This window comes from Symphalangus syndactylus, chromosome 14, assembly GCF_028878055.3.
Source record: "Symphalangus syndactylus isolate Jambi chromosome 14, NHGRI_mSymSyn1-v2.1_pri, whole genome shotgun sequence".
Taxonomy (NCBI): Eukaryota; Metazoa; Chordata; class Mammalia; order Primates; family Hylobatidae; genus Symphalangus; species Symphalangus syndactylus.
The window spans coordinates 59,130,746-59,150,566 of NC_072436.2; positions in this window are offsets into that span (position 1 = coordinate 59,130,746).

Below are 19,821 nucleotides of genomic sequence, written 5' to 3' on the forward strand. Positions count from 1 at the left end.
TGCTCAATGCAAAGTACAGTTCAACTCTTTTAGTTGAATGCACAGAACAGAAAGAAGTTTCACAGAATGCTTCTGTGTAGCTTTTATTTGAAGATACTCCTCTTTCCACTATAGGCCCTTTAGCGCTCCGATTGTCCACATGTAATTTCTACAGAAAGTTTGCTTCAGAACTGCTCACTAAAAAGTAAGGTTCAACTCTGTTAGTTGAATGCACAGAACAGAAAGAAGTTTCGCAGAATGCTTCTCTGTAGTTTTTATTTGAAGATATTCCTTTTTCCAATAGAGGACCCTTGGCACTCCAATTGTTCACTTGCAGTTTCCCCAGAAGGAGTGTTTCAGAACTTCTCAATCAAAAGTAATGTTAAATTCTGTTAGTTGAATGCACAGAACAGAAAGAAGTTTCGCAGAATGCTTCTGTGTAGTTTTTATTTGAAGTTATTCCTTTTTCCACTATAGGCCCCTTAGCGCTCCGAATGTCCACTTGCACTTTCTACAGAAAGAGTGTTTCAGATGTGCACAATCCAAAGTAAGGTTCAACTCTGTTAGTTGAATGCAAAGAAGAGAAAGAAGTTTCACAGAATGCTTCTGTGTTGTTTTTATTTGAAGATATACCTTTTTCCACTTAAGGATCCTAAGCCCTCCAAATGTCCACTTGCAGTTTCTACAGAAAGAGTGTTTCAGAACTGCTCAATGCAAAGTAAAGTTCAACTCTTTTAGCTGAATGCACAGAAAAGAAAGAAGTTTCACAGAATGTTTCTGTGTAGCTTTTATTTGAAGATAGTCCTGTTTCCACTATAGGCCCTTTATCGCTCCGATTGTCCACTTGCAATTTCTACAGAAAGTGTGCTTCAGAACTGCTCATTAAAAAGTATGGTTCAACTCTGTTAGTTGAATGCACAGAACAGAAAGAAGTTTCGCAGAATGCTTCTCTGTAGTTTTTATTTGAAGATATCCCTTTTTCCAATAGAGGACCCTTGGCGCTCCAATTGTTCACTTGCAGTTTCCCCAGAAGGAGTGTTTCAGAACTTCTCAATCAAAAGTAATGTTAAATTCTGTTAGTTGAATGCACAGAACAGAAAGAAGTTTCGCAGAATGCTTCTGTGTAGTTCTTACTTGAAGATATTCCTTTTTCCACTAAAGGCCCCTTAGCGCTCAGAATGTCCACTTGCAGCTACTGCAGAGAGAGTGTTTCAGAGCTGCTCAATTAAAAGTAAGCTTCAACTCTGTTAACCGAATGTTCAGAGCCCAAAGAAGTTTCACACAATGCTTCTGTGTAGTTTTTATTTGAAGATATTTCTTCTTCCACTATAGGCCCCTTAGTGCTCTGAATATCCACTTCCAGTTTCTACAGAGAGAGTGTTTCAGAACTGCTGAATCAAAAGTAAGCTTCAACTGTGTTAGTTGAATGCACAGAACAGAAAGAAATTTCACAGAATGCTTCTGTGTAGTTTTTATTTGAAGTTATTCCTTTTTCCACTATAGGCTCATTAGCGCTCCGAATGTCCACTTGCACTTTCTACAGAAAGAGTGTTTCAGATGTGCACAATCCAAAGTAAGCTTCAAGTCTGCTAGTTGAAAGCGCAGAACAGAGAGAAGTTTCACAGAATACTTCTGTGTAGTTTTTATTGGAAGATATTCCTTTTTCCAATGTAGGCCCCTTAGCGATCGGAATGTCCACTTGCAGTTTCCGCAGAAGCAGTGTTTTAGAACTGCTGAATCAAAAGTAAGGCTCAACTCTGTTAGTTGAATGCAAAGAAGAGAAAGAAGTTTCACTGAATGCTTCTGTGTTGTTTTTATTTGAAGATATTCCTTTTTCAACTAAAGGATCCTAAGCCCTCCAAATGTCCACTTGCAGTTTCTACAGAAAGAGTGTTTCAGAACTGCTCAATGCAAAGTACAGTTCAACTCTTTTAGTTGAATGCACAGAACAGAAAGAAGTTTCACAGAATGCTTCTGTGTAGCTTTTTTTGAAGATACTCCTCTTTCCACTATAGGCCCTTTAGCGCTCCGATTGTCCACATGTAATTTCTACAGAAAGTTTGCTTCAGAACTGCTCACTAAAAAGTAAGGTTCAACTCTGTTAGTTGAATGCACAGAACACAAAGAAGTTTCGCAGAATGCTTCTCTGTAGTTTTTATTTGAAGATATTCCTTTTTCCAATAGAGGACCCTTGGTGCTCCAATTGTTCACTTGCAGTTTCCCCAGAAGGAGTGTTTCAGAACTTCTCAATCAAAAGTAATGTCAAATTCTGTTAGTTGAATGCACAGAACAGAAAGAAGTTTCGCAGAATGCTTCTGTGTAGTTTTTATTTGAAGTTATTCCTTTTTCCACTATAGGCCCCTTAGCGCTCCGAATGTCCACTTGCACTTTCTACAGAAAGAGTGTTTCAGATGTGCACAATCCAAAGTAAAGTTCAATTCTTTTAGCTGAATGCACAGAAAAGAAAGAAGTTTCACAGAATGTTTCTGTGTAGCTTTTATTTGAAGATAGTCCTGTTTCCACTATAGGCCCTTTATCGCTCCGATTGTCCCCTTGCAATTTCTACAGAAAGTGTGCTTCAGAACTGCTCATTAAAAAGTAAGGTTCAACTCTGTTAGTTGAATGCACAGAACAGAAAGAAGTTTCGCAGAATGCTTCTCTGTAGTTTTTATTTGTGGATATTCCTTTTTCCAATAGACGACCCTTGGCGCTCCAATTGTTCACTTGCAGTTTCCCCAGAAGGAGTGTTTCAGAACTTCTCAATCAAAAGTAATGTTAAATTCTGTTAGTTGAATGCACAGAACAGAAAGAAGTTTCGCAGAATGCTTCTGTGTCGTTCTTACTTGAAGATATTAATTTTCCACTAAAGGCCCCTTAGCGCTCAGAATGTCCACTTGCAGCTACTGCAGAGAGAGTGTTTCAGAGCTGCTCAATTAAAAGTAAGCTTCAACTCTGTTAACCGAATGTTCAGAGCCCAAAGAAGTTTCACACAATGCTTCTGTGTAGTTTTTATTTGAAGATATTTCTTCTTCCACTATAGGCCCCTTAGTGCTCTGAATATCCACTTCCAGTTTCTACAGAGAGAGTGTTTCAGAACTGCTGAATCAAAAGTAAGCTTCAACTGTGTTAGTTGAATGCACAGAACAGAAAGAAATTTCACAGAATGCTTCTGTGTAGTTTTTATTTGAAGTTATTCCTTTTTCCACTATAGGCTCCTTAGCGCTCCGAATGTCCACTTGCACTTTCTACAGAAAGAGTGTTTCAGATGTGCACAATCCAAAGTAAGCTTCAAGTCTGCTAGTTGAAAGCGCAGAACAGAGAGAAGTTTCACAGAATACTTCTGTGTAGTTTTTATTGGAAGATATTCCTTTTTCCAATGTAGGCCCCTTAGCGATCGGAATGTCCACTTGCAGTTTCCGCAGAAGCAGTGTTTTAGAACTGCTGAATCAAAAGTAAGGCTCAACTCTGTTAGTTGAATGCAAAGAAGAGAAAGAAGTTTCACTGAATGCTTCTGTGTTGTTTTTATTTGAAGATATTCCTTTTTCAACTAAAGGATCCTAAGCCCTCCAAATGTCCACTTGCAGTTTCTACAGAAAGAGTGTTTCAGAACTGCTCAATGCAAAGTACACTTCAACTCTTTTAGTTGAATGCACAGAACAGAAAGAAGTTTCACAGAATGCTTCTGTGTAGCTTTTATTTGAAGATACTCCTCTTTCCACTATAGGCCCTTTAGCGCTCCGATTGTCCACATGTAATTTCTACAGAAAGTTTGCTTCAGAACTGCTCACTAAAAAGTAAGGTTCAACTCTGTTAGTTGAATGCAAAGAAGAGAAAGAAGTTTCACAGAATGCTTCTGTGTTGTTTTTATTTGAAGATATTCCTTTTTCCACTTAAGGATCCTAAGCCCTCCAAATGTCCACTTGCAGTTGCTACAGAAAGAGTGTTTCAGAACTGCTCAATGCAAAGTAAAGTTCAACTCTTTTAGCTGAATGCACAGAAAAGAAAGAAGTTTCACAGAATGTTTCTGTGTAGCTTTTATTTGAAGATAGTCCTGTTTCCACTATAGGCCCTTTATCGCTCCGATTGTCCACTTGCAATTTCTACAGAAAGTGTGCTTCAGAACTGCTCATTAAAAAGTAAGGTTCAACTCTGTTAGTTGAATGCACAGAACAGAAAGAAGTTTCGCAGAATGCTTCTCTGTAGTTTTTATTTGAAGATATTCCTTTTTCCAATAGAGGACCCTTGGCGCTCCAATTGTTCACTTGCAGTTTCCCCAGAAGGAGTGTTTCAGAACTTCTCAATCAAAAGTAATGTTAAATTCTGTTAGTTGAATGCACAGAACAGAAAGAAGTTTCGCAGAATGCTTCTGTGTAGTTCTTACTTGAAGATATTCCTTTTTCCACTAAAGGCCCCTTAGCGCTCAGAATGTCCACTTGCAGCTACTGCAGAGAGAGTGTTTCAGAGCTGCTCAATTAAAAGTAAGCTTCAACTCTGTTAACCGAATGTTCAGAGCCCAAAGAAGTTTCACACAATGCTTCTGTGTAGTTTTTATTTGAAGATATTTCTTCTTCCACTATAGGCCCCTTAGTGCTCTGAATATCCACTTCCAGTTTCTACAGAGAGAGTGTTTCAGAACTGCTGAATCAAAAGTAAGCTTCAACTGTGTTAGCTGAATGCACAGAACAGAAAGGAATTTCACAGAATGCTTCTGTGTAGTTTTTATTTGAAGTTATTCCTTTTTCCACTATAGGCCCCTTAGCGCTCCGAATGTCCACTTGCACTTTCTACAGAAAGAGTGTTTCAGATGTGCACAATCCAAAGTAAGCTTCAAGTCTGCTAGTTGAAAGCGCAGAACAGAGAGAAGTTTCACAGAATACTTCTGTGTAGTTTTTATTGGAAGATATTCCTTTTTCCAATGTAGGCCCCTTAGCGATCGGAATGTCCACTTGCAGTTTCCGCAGAAGCAGTGTTTTAGAACTGCTGAATCAAAAGTAAGGCTCAACTCTGTTAGTTGAATGCAAAGAAGAGAAAGAAGTTTCACTGAATGCTTCTGTGTTGTTTTTATTTGAAGATATTCCTTTTTCAACTAAAGGATCCTAAGCCCTCCAAATGTCCACTTGCAGTTTCTACAGAAAGAGTGTTTCAGAACTGCTCAATGCAAAGTACAGTTCAACTCTTTTAGTTGAATGCACAGAACAGAAAGAAGTTTCACAGAATGCTTCTGTGTAGCTTTTATTTGAAGATACTCCTCTTTCCACTATAGGCCCTTTAGCGCTCCGATTGTCCACATGTAATTTCTACAGAAAGTTTGCTTCAGAACTGCTCACTAAAAAGTAAGGTTCAACTCTGTTAGTTGAATGCACAGAACAGAAAGAAGTTTCGCAGAATGCCTCTGTAGTTTTTATTTGAAGATATTCCTTTTTCCAATAGAGGACCCTTGGCGCTCCAATTGTTCACTTGCAGTTTCCCCAGAAGGAGTGTTTCAGAACTTCTCAATCAAAAGTAATGTTAAATTCTGTTAGTTGAATGCACAGAACAGAAAGAAGTTTCGCAGAATGCTTCTGTGTAGTTTTTATTTGAAGTTATTCCTTTTTCCACTATAGGCCCCTTAGCGCTCCGAATGTCCACTTGCACTTTCCACAGAAAGAGTGTTTCAGATGTGCACAATCCAAAGTAAGGTTCAACTCTGTTAGTTGAATGCAAAGAAGAGAAAGAAGTTTCACAGAATGCTTCTGTGTTGTTTTTATTTGAAGATATTCCTTTTTCCACTTAAGGATCCTAAGCCCTCCAAATGTCCACTTGCAGTTTCTACAGAAAGAGTGTTTCAGAACTGCTCAATGCAAAGTAAAGTTCAACTCTTTTAGCTGAATGCACAGAAAAGAAAGAAGTTTCACAGAATGTTTCTGTGTAGCTTTTATTTGAAGATAGTCCTGTTTCCACTATAGGCCCTTTATCGCTCCGATTGTCCACTTGCAATTTCTACAGAAAGTGTGCTTCAGAACTGCTCATTAAAAAGTAAGGTTCAACTCTGTTAGTTGAATGCACAGAACAGAAAGAAGTTTCGCAGAATGCTTCTCTGTAGTTTTTATTTGAAGATATTCCTTTTTCCAATAGAGGACCCTTGGCGCTCCAATTGTGCACTTGCAGTTTCCCCAGAAGGAGTGTTTCAGAACTTCTCAATCAAAAGTAATGTTAAATTCTGTTAGTTGAATGCACAGAACAGAAAGAAGTTTCGCAGAATGCTTCTGTGTAGTTCTTACTTGAAGATATTCCTTTTTCCACTAAAGGCCCCTTAGCGCTCAGAATGTCCACTTGCAGCTACTGCAGAGAGAGTGTTTCAGAGCTGCTCAATTAAAAGTAAGCTTCAACTCTGTTAACCGAATGTTCAGAGCCCAAAGAAGTTTCACACAATGCTTCTGTGTAGTTTTTATTTGAAGATATTTCTTCTTCCACTATAGGCCCCTTAGTGCTCTGAATATCCACTTCCAGTTTCTACAGAGAGAGTGTTTCAGAACTGCTGAATCAAAAGTAAGCTTCAACTGTGTTAGCTGAATGCACAGAACAGAAAGAAATTTCACAGAATGCTTCTGTGTAGTTTTTATTTGAAGTTATTCCTTTTTCCACTATAGGCCCCTTAGCGCTCCGAATGTCCACTTGCACTTTCTACAGAAAGAGTGTTTCAGATGTGCACAATCCAAAGTAAGCTTCAAGTCTGCCAGTTGAAAGCGCAGAACAGAGAGAAGTTTCACAGAATACTTCTGTGTAGTTTTTATTGGAAGATATTCCTTTTTCCAATGTAGGCCCCTTAGCGATCGGAATGTCCACTTGCAGTTTCCGCAGAAGCAGTGTTTTAGAACTGCTGAATCAAAAGTAAGGCTCAACTCTGTTAGTTGAATGCAAAGAAGAGAAAGAAGTTTCACTGAATGCTTCTGTGTTGTTTTTATTTGAAGATAGTCCTTTTTCAACTAAAGGATCCTAAGCCCTCCAAATGTCCACTTGCAGTTTCTACAGAAAGAGTGTTTCAGAACTGCTCAATGCAAAGTACAGTTCAACTCTTTTAGTTGAATGCACAGAACAGAAAGAAGTTTCACAGAATGCTTCTGTGTAGCTTTTATTGAAGATACTCCTCTTTCCACTATAGGCCCTTTAGCGCTCCGATTGTCCACATGTAATTTCTACAGAAAGTTTGCTTCAGAACTGCTCACTAAAAAGTAAGGTTCAACTCTGTTAGTTGAATGCACAGAACACAAAGAAGTTTCGCAGAATGCTTCTCTGTAGTTTTTATTTGAAGATATTCCTTTTTCCAATAGAGGACCCTTGGTGCTCCAATTGTTCACTTGCAGTTTCCCCAGAAGGAGTGTTTCAGAACTTCTCAATCAAAAGTAATGTCAAATTCTGTTAGTTGAATGCACAGAACAGAAAGAAGTTTCGCAGAATGCTTCTGTGTAGTTTTTATTTGAAGTTATTCCTTTTTCCACTATAGGCCCCTTAGCGCTCCGAATGTCCACTTGCACTTTCTACAGAAAGAGTGTTTCAGATGTGCACAATCCAAAGTAAAGTTCAATTCTTTTAGCTGAATGCACAGAAAAGAAAGAAGTTTCACAGAATGTTTCTGTGTAGCTTTTATTTGAAGATAGTCCTGTTTCCACTATAGGCCCTTTATCGCTCCGATTGTCCCCTTGCAATTTCTACAGAAAGTGTGCTTCAGAACTGCTCATTAAAAAGTAAGGTTCAACTCTGTTGGTTGAATGCACAGAACAGAAAGAAGTTTCGCAGAATGCTTCTCTGTAGTTTTTATTTGAGGATATTCCTTTTTCCAATAGACGACCCTTGGCGCTCCAATTGTTCACTTGCAGTTTCCCCAGAAGGAGTGTTTCAGAACTTCTCAATCAAAAGTAATGTTAAATTCTGTTAGTTGAATGCACAGAACAGAAAGAAGTTTCGCAGAATGCTTCTGTGTCGTTCTTACTTGAAGATATTCCTTTTTCCACTAAAGGCCCCTTAGCGCTCAGAATGTCCACTTGCAGCTACTGCAGAGAGAGTGTTTCAGAGCTGCTCAATTAAAAGTAAGCTTCAACTCTGTTAACCGAATGTTCAGAGCCCAAAGAAGTTTCACACAATGCTTCTGTGTAGTTTTTATTTGAAGATATTTCTTCTTCCACTATAGGCCCCTTAGTGCTCTGAATATCCACTTCCAGTTTCTACAGAGAGAGTGTTTCAGAACTGCTGAATCAGAAGTAAGCTTCAACTGTGTTAGTTGAATGCACAGAACAGAAAGAAATTTCACAGAATGCTTCTGTGTAGTTTTTATTTGAAGTTATTCCTTTTTCCACTATAGGCTCCTTAGCGCTCCGAATGTCCACTTGCACTTTCTACAGAAAGAGTGTTTCAGATGTGCACTATCCAAAGTAAGCTTCAAGTCTGCTAGTTGAAAGCGCAGAACAGAGAGAAGTTTCACAGAATACTTCTGTGTAGTTTTTATTGGAAGATATTCCTTTTTCCAATGTAGGCCCCTTAGCGATCGGAATGTCCACTTGCAGTTTCCGCAGAAGCAGTGTTTTAGAACTGCTGAATCAAAAGTAAGGCTCAACTCTGTTAGTTGAATGCAAAGAAGAGAAAGAAGTTTCACTGAATGCTTCTGTGTTGTTTTTATTTGAAGATATTCCTTTTTCAACTAAAGGATCCTAAGCCCTCCAAATGTCCACTTGCAGTTTCTACAGAAAGAGTGTTTCAGAACTGCTCAATGCAAAGTACAGTTCAACTCTTTTAGTTGAATGCACAGAACAGAAAGAAGTTTCACAGAATGCTTCTGTGTAGCTTTTATTTGAAGATACTCCTCTTTCCACTATAGGCCCTTTAACGCTCCGATTGTCCACATGTAATTTCTACAGAAAGTTTGCTTCAGAACTGCTCACTAAAAAGTAAGGTTCAACTCTGTTAGTTGAATGCACAGAACAGAAAGAAGTTTCGCAGAATGCTTCTCTGTAGTTTTTATTTGAAGATATTCCTTTTTCCAATAGAGGACCCTTGGCGCTCCAATTGTTCACTTGCAGTTTCCCCAGAAGGAGTGTTTCAGAACTTCTCAATCAAAAGTAATGTTAAATTCTGTTAGTTGAATGCACAGAACAGAAAGAAGTTTCGCAGAATGCTTCTGTGTAGTTTTTATTTGAAGTTATTCCTTTTTCCACTTTAGGCCCCTTAGCGCTCCGAATGTCCACTTGCACTTTCTACAGAAAGAGTGTTTCAGATGTGCACAATCCAAAGTAAGGTTCAACTCTGTTAGTTGAATGCAAAGAAGAGAAAGAAGTTTCACAGAATGCTTCTGTGTTGTTTTTATTTGAAGATATTCCTTTTTCCACTTAAGGATCCTAAGCCCTCCAAATGTCCACTTGCAGTTTCTACAGAAAGAGTGTTTCAGAACTGCTCAATGCAAAGTAAAGTTCAACTCTTTTAGCTGAATGCACAGAAAAGAAAGAAGTTTCACAGAATGTTTCTGTGTAGCTTTTATTTGAAGATAGTCCTGTTTCCACTATAGGCCCTTTATCGCTCCGATTGTCCACTTGCAATTTCTACAGAAAGTGTGCTTCAGAACTGCTCATTAAAAAGTAAGGTTCAACTCTGTTAGTTGAATGCACAGAACAGAAAGAAGTTTCGCAGAATGCTTCTCTGTAGTTTTTATTTGAAGATATTCCTTTTTCCAATAGAGGACCCTTGGCGCTCCAATTGTGCACTTGCAGTTTCCCCAGAAGGAGTGTTTCAGAACTTCTCAATCAAAAGTAATGTTAAATTCTGTTAGTTGAATGCACAGAACAGAAAGAAGTTTCGCAGAATGCTTCTGTGTAGTTCTTACTTGAAGATATTCCTTTTTCCACTAAAGGCCCCTTAGCGCTCAGAATGTCCACTTGCAGCTACTGCAGAGAGAGTGTTTCAGAGCTGCTCAATTAAAAGTAAGCTTCAACTCTGTTAACCGAATGTTCAGAGCCCAAAGAAGTTTCACACAATGCTTCTGTGTAGTTTTTATTTGAAGATATTTCTTCTTCCACTATAGGCCCCTTAGTGCTCTGAATATCCACTTCCAGTTTCTACAGAGAGAGTGTTTCAGAACTGCTGAATCCAAAGTAAGCTTCAACTGTGTTAGCTGAATGCACAGAACTGAAAGAAATTTCACAGAATGCTTCTGTGTAGTTTTTATTTGAAGTTATTCCTTTTTCCACTATAGGCCCCTTAGCGCTCCGAATGTCCACTTGCACTTTCTACAGAAAGAGTGTTTCAGATGTGCACAATCCAAAGTAAGCTTCAAGTCTGCTAGTTGAAAGCGCAGAACAGAGAGAAGTTTCACAGAATACTTCTGTGTAGTTTTTATTGGAAGATATTCCTTTTTCCAATGTAGGCCCCTTAGCGATCGGAATGTCCACTTGCAGTTTCCGCAGAAGCAGTGTTTTAGAACTGCTGAATCAAAAGTAAGGCTCAACTCTGTTAGTTGAATGCAAAGAAGAGAAAGAAGTTTCACTGAATGCTTCTGTGTTGTTTTTATTTGAAGATATGCCTTTTTCAACTAAAGGATCCTAAGCCCTCCAAATGTCCACTTGCAGTTTCTACAGAAAGAGTGTTTCAGAACTGCTCAATGCAAAGTACAGTTCAACTCTTTTAGTTGAATGCACAGAACAGAAAGAAGTTTCACAGAATGCTTCTGTGTAGCTTTTATTGAAGATACTCCTCTTTCCACTATAGGCCCTTTAGCGCTCCGATTGTCCACATGTAATTTCTACAGAAAGTTTGCTTCAGAACTGCTCACTAAAAAGTAAGGTTCAAGTCTGTTAGTTGAATGCACAGAACACAAAGAAGTTTCGCAGAATGCTTCTCTGTAGTTTTTATTTGAAGATATTCCTTTTTCCAATAGAGGACCCTTGGTGCTCCAATTGTTCACTTGCAGTTTCCCCAGAAGGAGTGTTTCAGAACTTCTCAATCAAAAGTAATGTCAAATTCTGTTAGTTGAATGCACAGAACAGAAAGATGTTTCGCAGAATGCTTCTGTGTAGTTTTTATTTGAAGTTATTCCTTTTTCCACTATAGGCCCCTTAGCGCTCCGAATGTCCACTTGCACTTTCTACAGAAAGAGTGTTTCAGATGTGCACAATCCAAAGTAAAGTTCAATTCTTTTAGCTGAATGCACAGAAAAGAAAGAAGTTTCACAGAATGTTTCTGTGTAGCTTTTATTTGAAGATAGTCCTGTTTCCACTATAGGCCCTTTATCGCTCCGATTGTCCCCTTGCAATTTCTACAGAAAGTGTGCTTCAGAACTGCTCATTAAAAAGTAAGGTTCAACTCTGTTGGTTGAATGCACAGAACAGAAAGAAGTTTCGCAGAATGCTTCTCTGTAGTTTTTATTTGAGGATATTCCTTTTTCCAATAGACGACCCTTGGCGCTCCAATTGTTCACTTGCAGTTTCCCCAGAAGGAGTGTTTCAGAACTTCTCAATCAAAAGTAATGTTAAATTCTGTTAGTTGAATGCACAGAACAGAAAGAAGTTTCGCAGAATGCTTCTGTGTCGTTCTTACTTGAAGATATTCCTTTTTCCACTAAAGGCCCCTTAGCGCTCAGAATGTCCACTTGCAGCTACTGCAGAGAGAGTGTTTCAGAGCTGCTCAATTAAAAGTAAGCTTCAACTCTGTTAACCGAATGTTCAGAGCCCAAAGAAGTTTCACACAATGCTTCTGTGTAGTTTTTATTTGAAGATATTTCTTCTTCCACTATAGGCCCCTTAGTGCTCTGAATATCCACTTCCAGTTTCTACAGAGAGAGTGTTTCAGAACTGCTGAATCAGAAGTAAGCTTCAACTGTGTTAGTTGAATGCACAGAACAGAAAGAAATTTCACAGAATGCTTCTATGTAGTTTTTATTTGAAGTTATTCCTTTTTCCACTATAGGCTCCTTAGCGCTCCGAATGTCCACTTGCACTTTCTACAGAAAGAGTGTTTCAGATGTGCACTATCCAAAGTAAGCTTCAAGTCTGCTAGTTGAAAGCGCAGAACAGAGAGAAGTTTCACAGAATACTTCTGTGTAGTTTTTATTGGAAGATATTCCTTTTTCCAATGTAGGCCCCTTAGCGATCGGAATGTCCACTTGCAGTTTCCGCAGAAGCAGTGTTTTAGAACTGCTGAATCAAAAGTAAGGCTCAACTCTGTTAGTTGAATGCAAAGAAGAGAAAGAAGTTTCACTGAATGCTTCTGTGTTGTTTTTATTTGAAGATATTCCTTTTTCAACTAAAGGATCCTAAGCCCTCCAAATGTCCACTTGCAGTTTCTACAGAAAGAGTGTTTCAGAACTGCTCAATGCAAAGTACAGTTCAACTCTTTTAGTTGAATGCACAGAACAGAAAGAAGTTTCACAGAATGCTTCTGTGTAGCTTTTATTTGAAGATACTCCTCTTTCCACTATAGGCCCTTTAGCGCTCCGATTGTCCACATGTAATTTCTACAGAAAGTTTGCTTCAGAACTGCTCACTAAAAAGTAAGGTTCAACTCTGTTAGTTGAATGCACAGAACAGAAAGAAGTTTCGCAGAATGCTTCTCTGTAGTTTTTATTTGAAGATATTCCTTTTTCCAATAGAGGACCCTTGGCGCTCCAATTGTTCACTTGCAGTTTCCCCAGAAGGAGTGTTTCAGAACTTCTCAATCAAAAGTAATGTTAAATTCTGTTAGTTGAATGCACAGAACAGAAAGAAGTTTCGCAGAATGCTTCTGTGTAGTTTTTATTTGAAGTTATTCCTTTTTCCACTATAGGCCCCTTAGCGCTCCGAATGTCCACTTGCACTTTCTACAGGAAGAGTGTTTCAGATGTGCACAATCCAAAGTAAAGTTCAATTCTTTTAGCTGAATGCACAGAAAAGAAAGAAGTTTCACAGAATGTTTCTGTGTAGCTTTTATTTGAAGATAGTCCTGTTTCCACTATAGGCCCTTTATCGCTCCGATTGTCCCCTTGCAATTTCTACAGAAAGTGTGCTTCAGAACTGCTCATTAAAAAGTAAGGTTCAACTCTGTTAGTTGAATGCACAGAACAGAAAGAAGTTTCGCAGAATGCTTCTCTGTAGTTTTTATTTGAGGATATTCCTTTTTCCAATAGACGACCCTTGGCGCTCCAATTGTTCACTTGCAGTTTCCCCAGAAGGAGTGTTTCAGAACTTCTCAATCAAAAGTAATGTTAAATTCTGTTAGTTGAATGCACAGAACAGAAAGACGTTTCGCAGAATGCTTCTGTGTCGTTCTTACTTGAAGATATTCCTTTTTCCACTAAAGGCCCCTTAGCGCTCAGAATGTCCACTTGCAGCTACTGGAGAGAGAGTGTTTCAGAGCTGCTCAATTAAAAGTAAGCTTCAACTCTGTTAACCGAATGTTCAGAGCCCAAAGAAGTTTCACACAATGCTTCTGTGTAGTTTTTATTTGAAGATATTTCTTCTTCCACTATAGGCCCCTTAGTGCTCTGAATATCCACTTCCAGTTTCTACAGAGAGAGTGTTTCAGAACTGCTGAATCAAAAGTAATCTTCAACTGTGTTAGTTGAATGCACAGAACAGAAAGCAATTTCACAGAATGCTGCTGTGTAGTTTTTATTTGAAGTTATTCCTTTTTCCACTATAGGCTCCTTAGCGCTCCGAATGTCCACTTGCACTTTCTACAGAAAGAGTGTTTCAGATGTGCACAATCCAAAGTAAGCTTCAAGTCTGCTAGTTGAAAGCGCAGAACAGAGAGAAGTTTCACAGAATACTTCTGTGTAGTTTTTATTGGAAGATATTCCTTTTTCCAATGTAGGCCCCTTAGCGATCGGAATGTCCACTTGCAGTTTCCGCAGAAGCAGTGTTTTAGAACTGCTGAATCAAAAGTAAGGCTCAACTCTGTTAGTTGAATGCAAAGAAGAGAAAGAAGTTTCACTGAATGCTTCTGTGTTGTTTTTATTTGAAGATATTCCTTTTTCAACTAAAGGATCCTAAGCCCTCCAAATGTCCACTTGCAGTTTCTACAGAAAGAGTGTTTCAGAACTGCTCAATGCAAAGTACAGTTCAACTCTTTTAGTTGAATGCACAGAACAGAAAGAAGTTTCACAGAATGCTTCTGTGTAGCTTTTATTTGAAGATACTCCTCTTTCCACTATAGGCCCTTTAGCGCTCCGATTGTCCACATGTAATTTCTACAGAAAGTTTGCTTCAGAACTGCTCACTAAAAAGTAAGGTTCAACTCTGTTAGTTGAATGCACAGAACAGAAAGAAGTTTCGCAGAATGCTTCTCTGTAGTTTTTATTTGAAGATATTCCTTTTTCCAATAGAGGACCCTTGGCGCTCCAATTGTTCACTTGCAGTTTCCCCAGAAGGAGTGTTTCAGAACTTCTCAATCAAAAGTAATGTTAAATTCTGTTAGTTGAATGCACAGAACAGAAAGAAGTTTCGCAGAATGCTTCTGTGTAGTTTTTATTTGAAGTTATTCCTTTTTCCACTATAGGCCCCTTAGCGCTCCGAATGTCCACTTGCACTTTCTACAGAAAGAGTGTTTCAGATGTGCACAATCCAAAGTAAGGTTCAACTCTGTTAGTTGAATGCAAAGAAGAGAAAGAAGTTTCACAGAATGCTTCTGTGTTGTTTTTATTTGAAGATATTCCTTTTTCCACTTAAGGATCCTAAGCCCTCCAAATGTCCACTTGCAGTTTCTACAGAAAGAGTGTTTCAGAACTGCTCAATGCAAAGTAAAGTTCAACTCTTTTAGCTGAATGCACAGAAAAGAAAGAAGTTTCACAGAATGTTTCTGTGTAGCTTTTATTTGAAGATAGTCCTGTTTCCACTATAGGCCCTTTATCGCTCCGATTGTCCACTTGCAATTTCTACAGAAAGTGTGCTTCAGAACTGCTCATTAAAAAGTAAGGTTCAACTCTGTTAGTTGAATGCACAGAACAGAAAGAAGTTTCGCAGAATGCTTCTCTGTAGTTTTTATTTGAAGATATTCCTTTTTCCAATAGAGGACCCTTGGCGCTCCAATTGTTCACTTGCAGTTTCCCCAGAAGGAGTGTTTCAGAACTTCTCAATCAAAAGTAATGTTAAATTCTGTTAGTTGAATGCACAGAACAGAAAGAAGTTTCGCAGAATGCTTCTGTGTCGTTCTTACTTGAAGATATTCCTTTTTCCACTAAAGGCCCCTTAGCGCTCAGAATGTCCACTTGCAGCTACTGCAGAGAGAGTGTTTCAGAGCTGCTCAATTAAAAGTAAGCTTCAACTCTGTTAACCGAATGTTCAGAGCCCAAAGAAGTTTCACACAATGCTTCTGTGTAGTTTTTATTTGAAGATATTTCTTCTTCCACTATAGGCCCCTTAGTGCTCTGAATATCCACTTCCAGTTTCTACAGAGAGAGTGTTTCAGAACTGCTGAATCAAAAGTAAGCTTCAACTGTGTTAGCTGAATGCACAGAACAGAAAGTAATTTCACAGAATGCTTCTGTGTAGTTTTTATTTGAAGTTATTCCTTTTTCCACTATAGGCCCCTTAGCGCTCCGAATGTCCACTTGCACTTTCTACAGAAAGAGTGTTTCAGATGTGCACAATCCAAAGTAAGCTTCAAGTCTGCTAGTTGAAAGCGCAGAACAGAGAGAAGTTTCACAGAATACTTCTGTGTAGTTTTTATTGGAAGATATTCCTTTTTCCAATGTAGGCCCCTTAGCGATCGGAATGTCCACTTGCAGTTTCCGCAGAAGCAGTGTTTTAGAACTGCTGAATCAAAAGTAAGGCTCAACTCTGTTAGTTGAATGCAAAGAAGAGAAAGAAGTTTCACTGAATGCTTCTGTGTTGTTTTTATTTGAAGATATTCCTTTTTCAACTAAAGGATCCTAAGCCCTCCAAATGTCCACTTGCAGTTTCTACAGAAAGAGTGTTTCAGAACTGCTCAATGCAAAGTACAGTTCAACTCTTTTAGTTGAATGCACAGAACAGAAAGAAGTTTCACAGAATGCTTCTGTGTAGCTTTTATTTGAAGATACTCCTCTTTCCACTATAGGCCCTTTAGCGCTCCGATTGTCCACATGTAATTTCTACAGAAAGTTTGCTTCAGAACTGCTCACTAAAAAGTAAGGTTCAACTCTGTTAGTTGAATGCACAGAACAGAAAGAAGTTTCGCAGAATGCTTCTCTGTAGTTTTTATTTGAAGATATTCCTTTTTCCAATAGAGGACCCTTGGCGCTCCAATTGTTCACTTGCAGTTTCCCCAGAAGGAGTGTTTCAGAACTTCTCAATCAAAAGTAATGTTAAATTCTGTTAGTTGAATGCACAGAACAGAAAGAAGTTTCGCAGAATGCTTCTATGTCGTTCTTACTTGAAGATATTCCTTTTTCCACTAAAGGCCCCTTAGCGCTCAGAATGTCCACTTGCAGCTACTGCAGAGAGAGTGTTTCAGAGCTGCTCAATTAAAAGTAAGCTTCAACTCTGTTAACCGAATGTTCAGAGCCCAAAGAAGTTTCACACAATGCTTCTGTGTAGTTTTTATTTGAAGATATTTCTTCTTCCACTATAGGCCCCTTAGTGCTCTGAATATCCACTTCCAGTTTCTACAGAGAGAGTGTTTCAGAACTGCTGAATCAAAAGTAAGCTTCAACTGTGTTAGTTGAATGGACAGAACAGAAAGAAATTTCACAGAATGCTTCTGTGTAGTTTTTATTTGAAGTTATTCCTTTTTCCACTATAGGCTCCTTAGCGCTCCGAATGTCCACTTGCACTTTCTACAGAAAGAGTGTTTCAGATGTGCACTATCCAAAGTAAGCTTCAAGTCTGCTAGTTGAAAGCGCAGAACAGAGAGAAGTTTCACAGAATACTTCTGTGTAGTTTTTATTGGAAGATATTCCTTTTTCCAATGTAGGCCCCTTAGCGATCGGAATGTCCACTTGCAGTTTCCGCAGAAGCAGTGTTTTAGAACTGCTGAATCAAAAGTAAGGCTCAACTCTGTTAGTTGAATGCAAAGAAGAGAAAGAAGTTTCACTGAATGCTTCTGTGTTGTTTTTATTTGAAGATATTCCTTTTTCAACTAAAGGATCCTAAGCCCTCCAAATGTCCACTTGCAGTTTCTACAGAAAGAGTGTTTCAGAACTGCTCAATGCAAAGTACAGTTCAACTCTTTTAGTTGAATGCACAGAACAGAAAGAAGTTTCACAGAATGCTTCTGTGTAGCTTTTATTTGAAGATACTCCTCTTTCCACTATAGGCCCTTTAGCGCTCCGATTGTCCACATGTAATTTCTACAGAAAGTTTGCTTCAGAACTGCTCACTAAAAAGTAAGGTTCAACTCTGTTAGTTGAATGCACAGAACAGAAAGAAGTTTCGCAGAATGCTTCTGTGTAGTTTTTATTTGAAGTTATTCCTTTTTCCACTATAGGCCCCTTAGCGCTCCGAATGTCCACTTGCACTTTCTACAGAAAGAGTGTTTCAGATGTGCACAATCCAAAGTAAGGTTCAACTCTGTTAGTTGAATGCAAAGAAGAGAAAGAAGTTTCACAGAATGCTTCTGTGTTGTTTTTATTTGAAGATATTCCTTTTTCCACTTAAGGATCCTAAGCCCTCCAAATGTCCACTTGCAGTTTCTACAGAAAGAGTGTTTCAGAACTGCTCAATGCAAAGTAAAGTTCAACTCTTTTAGCTGAATGCACAGAAAAGAAAGAAGTTTCACAGAATGTTTCTGTGTAGCTTTTATTTGAAGATAGTCCTGTTTCCACTATAGGCCCTTTATCGCTCCGATTGTCCACTTGCAATTTCTACAGAAAGTGTGCTTCAGAACTGCTCATTAAAGAGTAAGGTTCAACTCTGTTAGTTGAATGCACAGAACAGAAAGAAGTTTCGCAGAATGCTTCTCTGTAGTTTTTATTTGAAGATATTCCTTTTTCCAATAGAGGACCCTTGGCGCTCCAATTGTTCACTTGCAGTTTCCCCAGAAGGAGTGTTTCAGAACTTCTCAATCAAAAGTAATGTTAAATTCTGTTAGTTGAATGCACAGAACAGAAAGAAGTTTCGCAGAATGCTTCTGTGTAGTTCTTACTTGAAGATATTCCTTTTTCCACTAAAGGCCCCTTAGCGCTCAGAATGTCCACTTGCAGCTACTGCAGAGAGAGTGTTTCAGAGCTGCTCAATTAAAAGTAAGCTTCAACTCTGTTAACCGAATGTTCAGAGCCCAAAGAAGTTTCACACAATGCTTCTGTGTAGTTTTTATTTGAAGATATTTCTTCTTCCACTATAGGCCCCTTAGTGCTCTGAATATCCACTTCCAGTTTCTACAGAGAGAGTGTTTCAGAACTGCTGAATCCAAAGTAAGCTTCAACTGTGTTAGTTGAATGCACAGAACAGAAAGAAATTTCACAGAATGCTTCTGTGTAGTTTTTATTTGAAGTTATTCCTTTTTCCACTATAGGCCCCTTAGCGCTCCGAATGTCCACTTGCACTTTCTACAGAAAGAGTGTTTCAGATGTGCACAATCCAAAGTAAGCTTCAAGTCTGCTAGTTGAAAGCGCAGAACAGAGAGTAGTTTCACAGAATACTTCTGTGTAGTTTTTATTGGAAGATATTCCTTTTTCCAATGTAGGCCCCTTAGCGATCGGAATGTCCACTTGCAGTTTCCGCAGAAGCAGTGTTTTAGAACTGCTGAATCAAAAGTAAGGCTCAACTCTGTTAGTTGAATGCAAAGAAGAGAAAGAAGTTTCACTGAATGCTTCTGTGTTGTTTTTATTTGAAGATATTCCTTTTTCAACTAAAGGATCCTAAGCCCTCCAAATGTCCACTTGCAGTTTCTACAGAAAGAGTGTTTCAGAACTGCTCAATGCAAAGTACAGTTCAACTCTTTTAGTTGAATGCACAGAACAGAAAGAAGTTTCACAGAATGCTTCTGTGTAGCTTTTATTTGAAGATACTCCTCTTTCCACTATAGGCCCTTTAGCGCTCCGATTGTCCACATGTAATTTCTACAGAAAGTTTGCTTCAGAACTGCTCACTAAAAAGTAAGGTTCAACTCTGTTAGTTGAATGCACAGAACAGAAAGAAGTTTCGCAGAATGCTTCTCTGTAGTTTTTATTTGAAGATATTCCTTTTTCCAATAGAGGACCCTTGGCGCTCCAATTGTTCACTTGCAGTTTCCCCAGAAGGAGTGTTTCAGAACTTCTCAATCAAAAGTAATGTCAAATTCTGTTAGTTGAATGCACAGAACAGAAAGAAGTTTCGCAGAATGCTTCTGTGTAGTTTTTATTTGAAGTTATTCCTTTTTCCACTATAGGCCCCTTAGCGCTCTGAATGTCCACTTGCACTTTCTACAGAAAGAGTGTTTCAGATGTGCACAATTCAAAGTAAGGTTCACCTCTGTTAGTTGAATGCAAAGAAGAGAAAGAAGTTTCACAGAATGCTTCTGTGTTGTTTTTATTTGAAGATATTCCTTTTTCCACTTAAGGATCCTAAGCCCTCCAAATGTCCACTTGCAGTTGCTACAGAAAGAGTGTTTCAGAACTGCTCAATGCAAAGTAAAGTTCAACTCTTTTAGCTGAATGCACAGAAAAGAAAGAAGTTTCACAGAATGTTTCTGTGTAGCTTTTATTTGAAGATAGTCCTGTTTCCACTATAGGCCCTTTATCGCTCCGATTGTCCACTTGCAATTTCTACAGAAAGTGTGCTTCAGAACTGCTCATTAAAAAGTAAGGTTCAACTCTGTTAGTTGAATGCACAGAACAGAAAGAAGTTTCGCAGAATGCTTCTCTGTAGTTTTTATTTGAAGATATTCCTTTTTCCACATTAGGCCCCTCAGCGCTTCGAACTTCCGCTTTCAATTTGTACAGAAATAGTT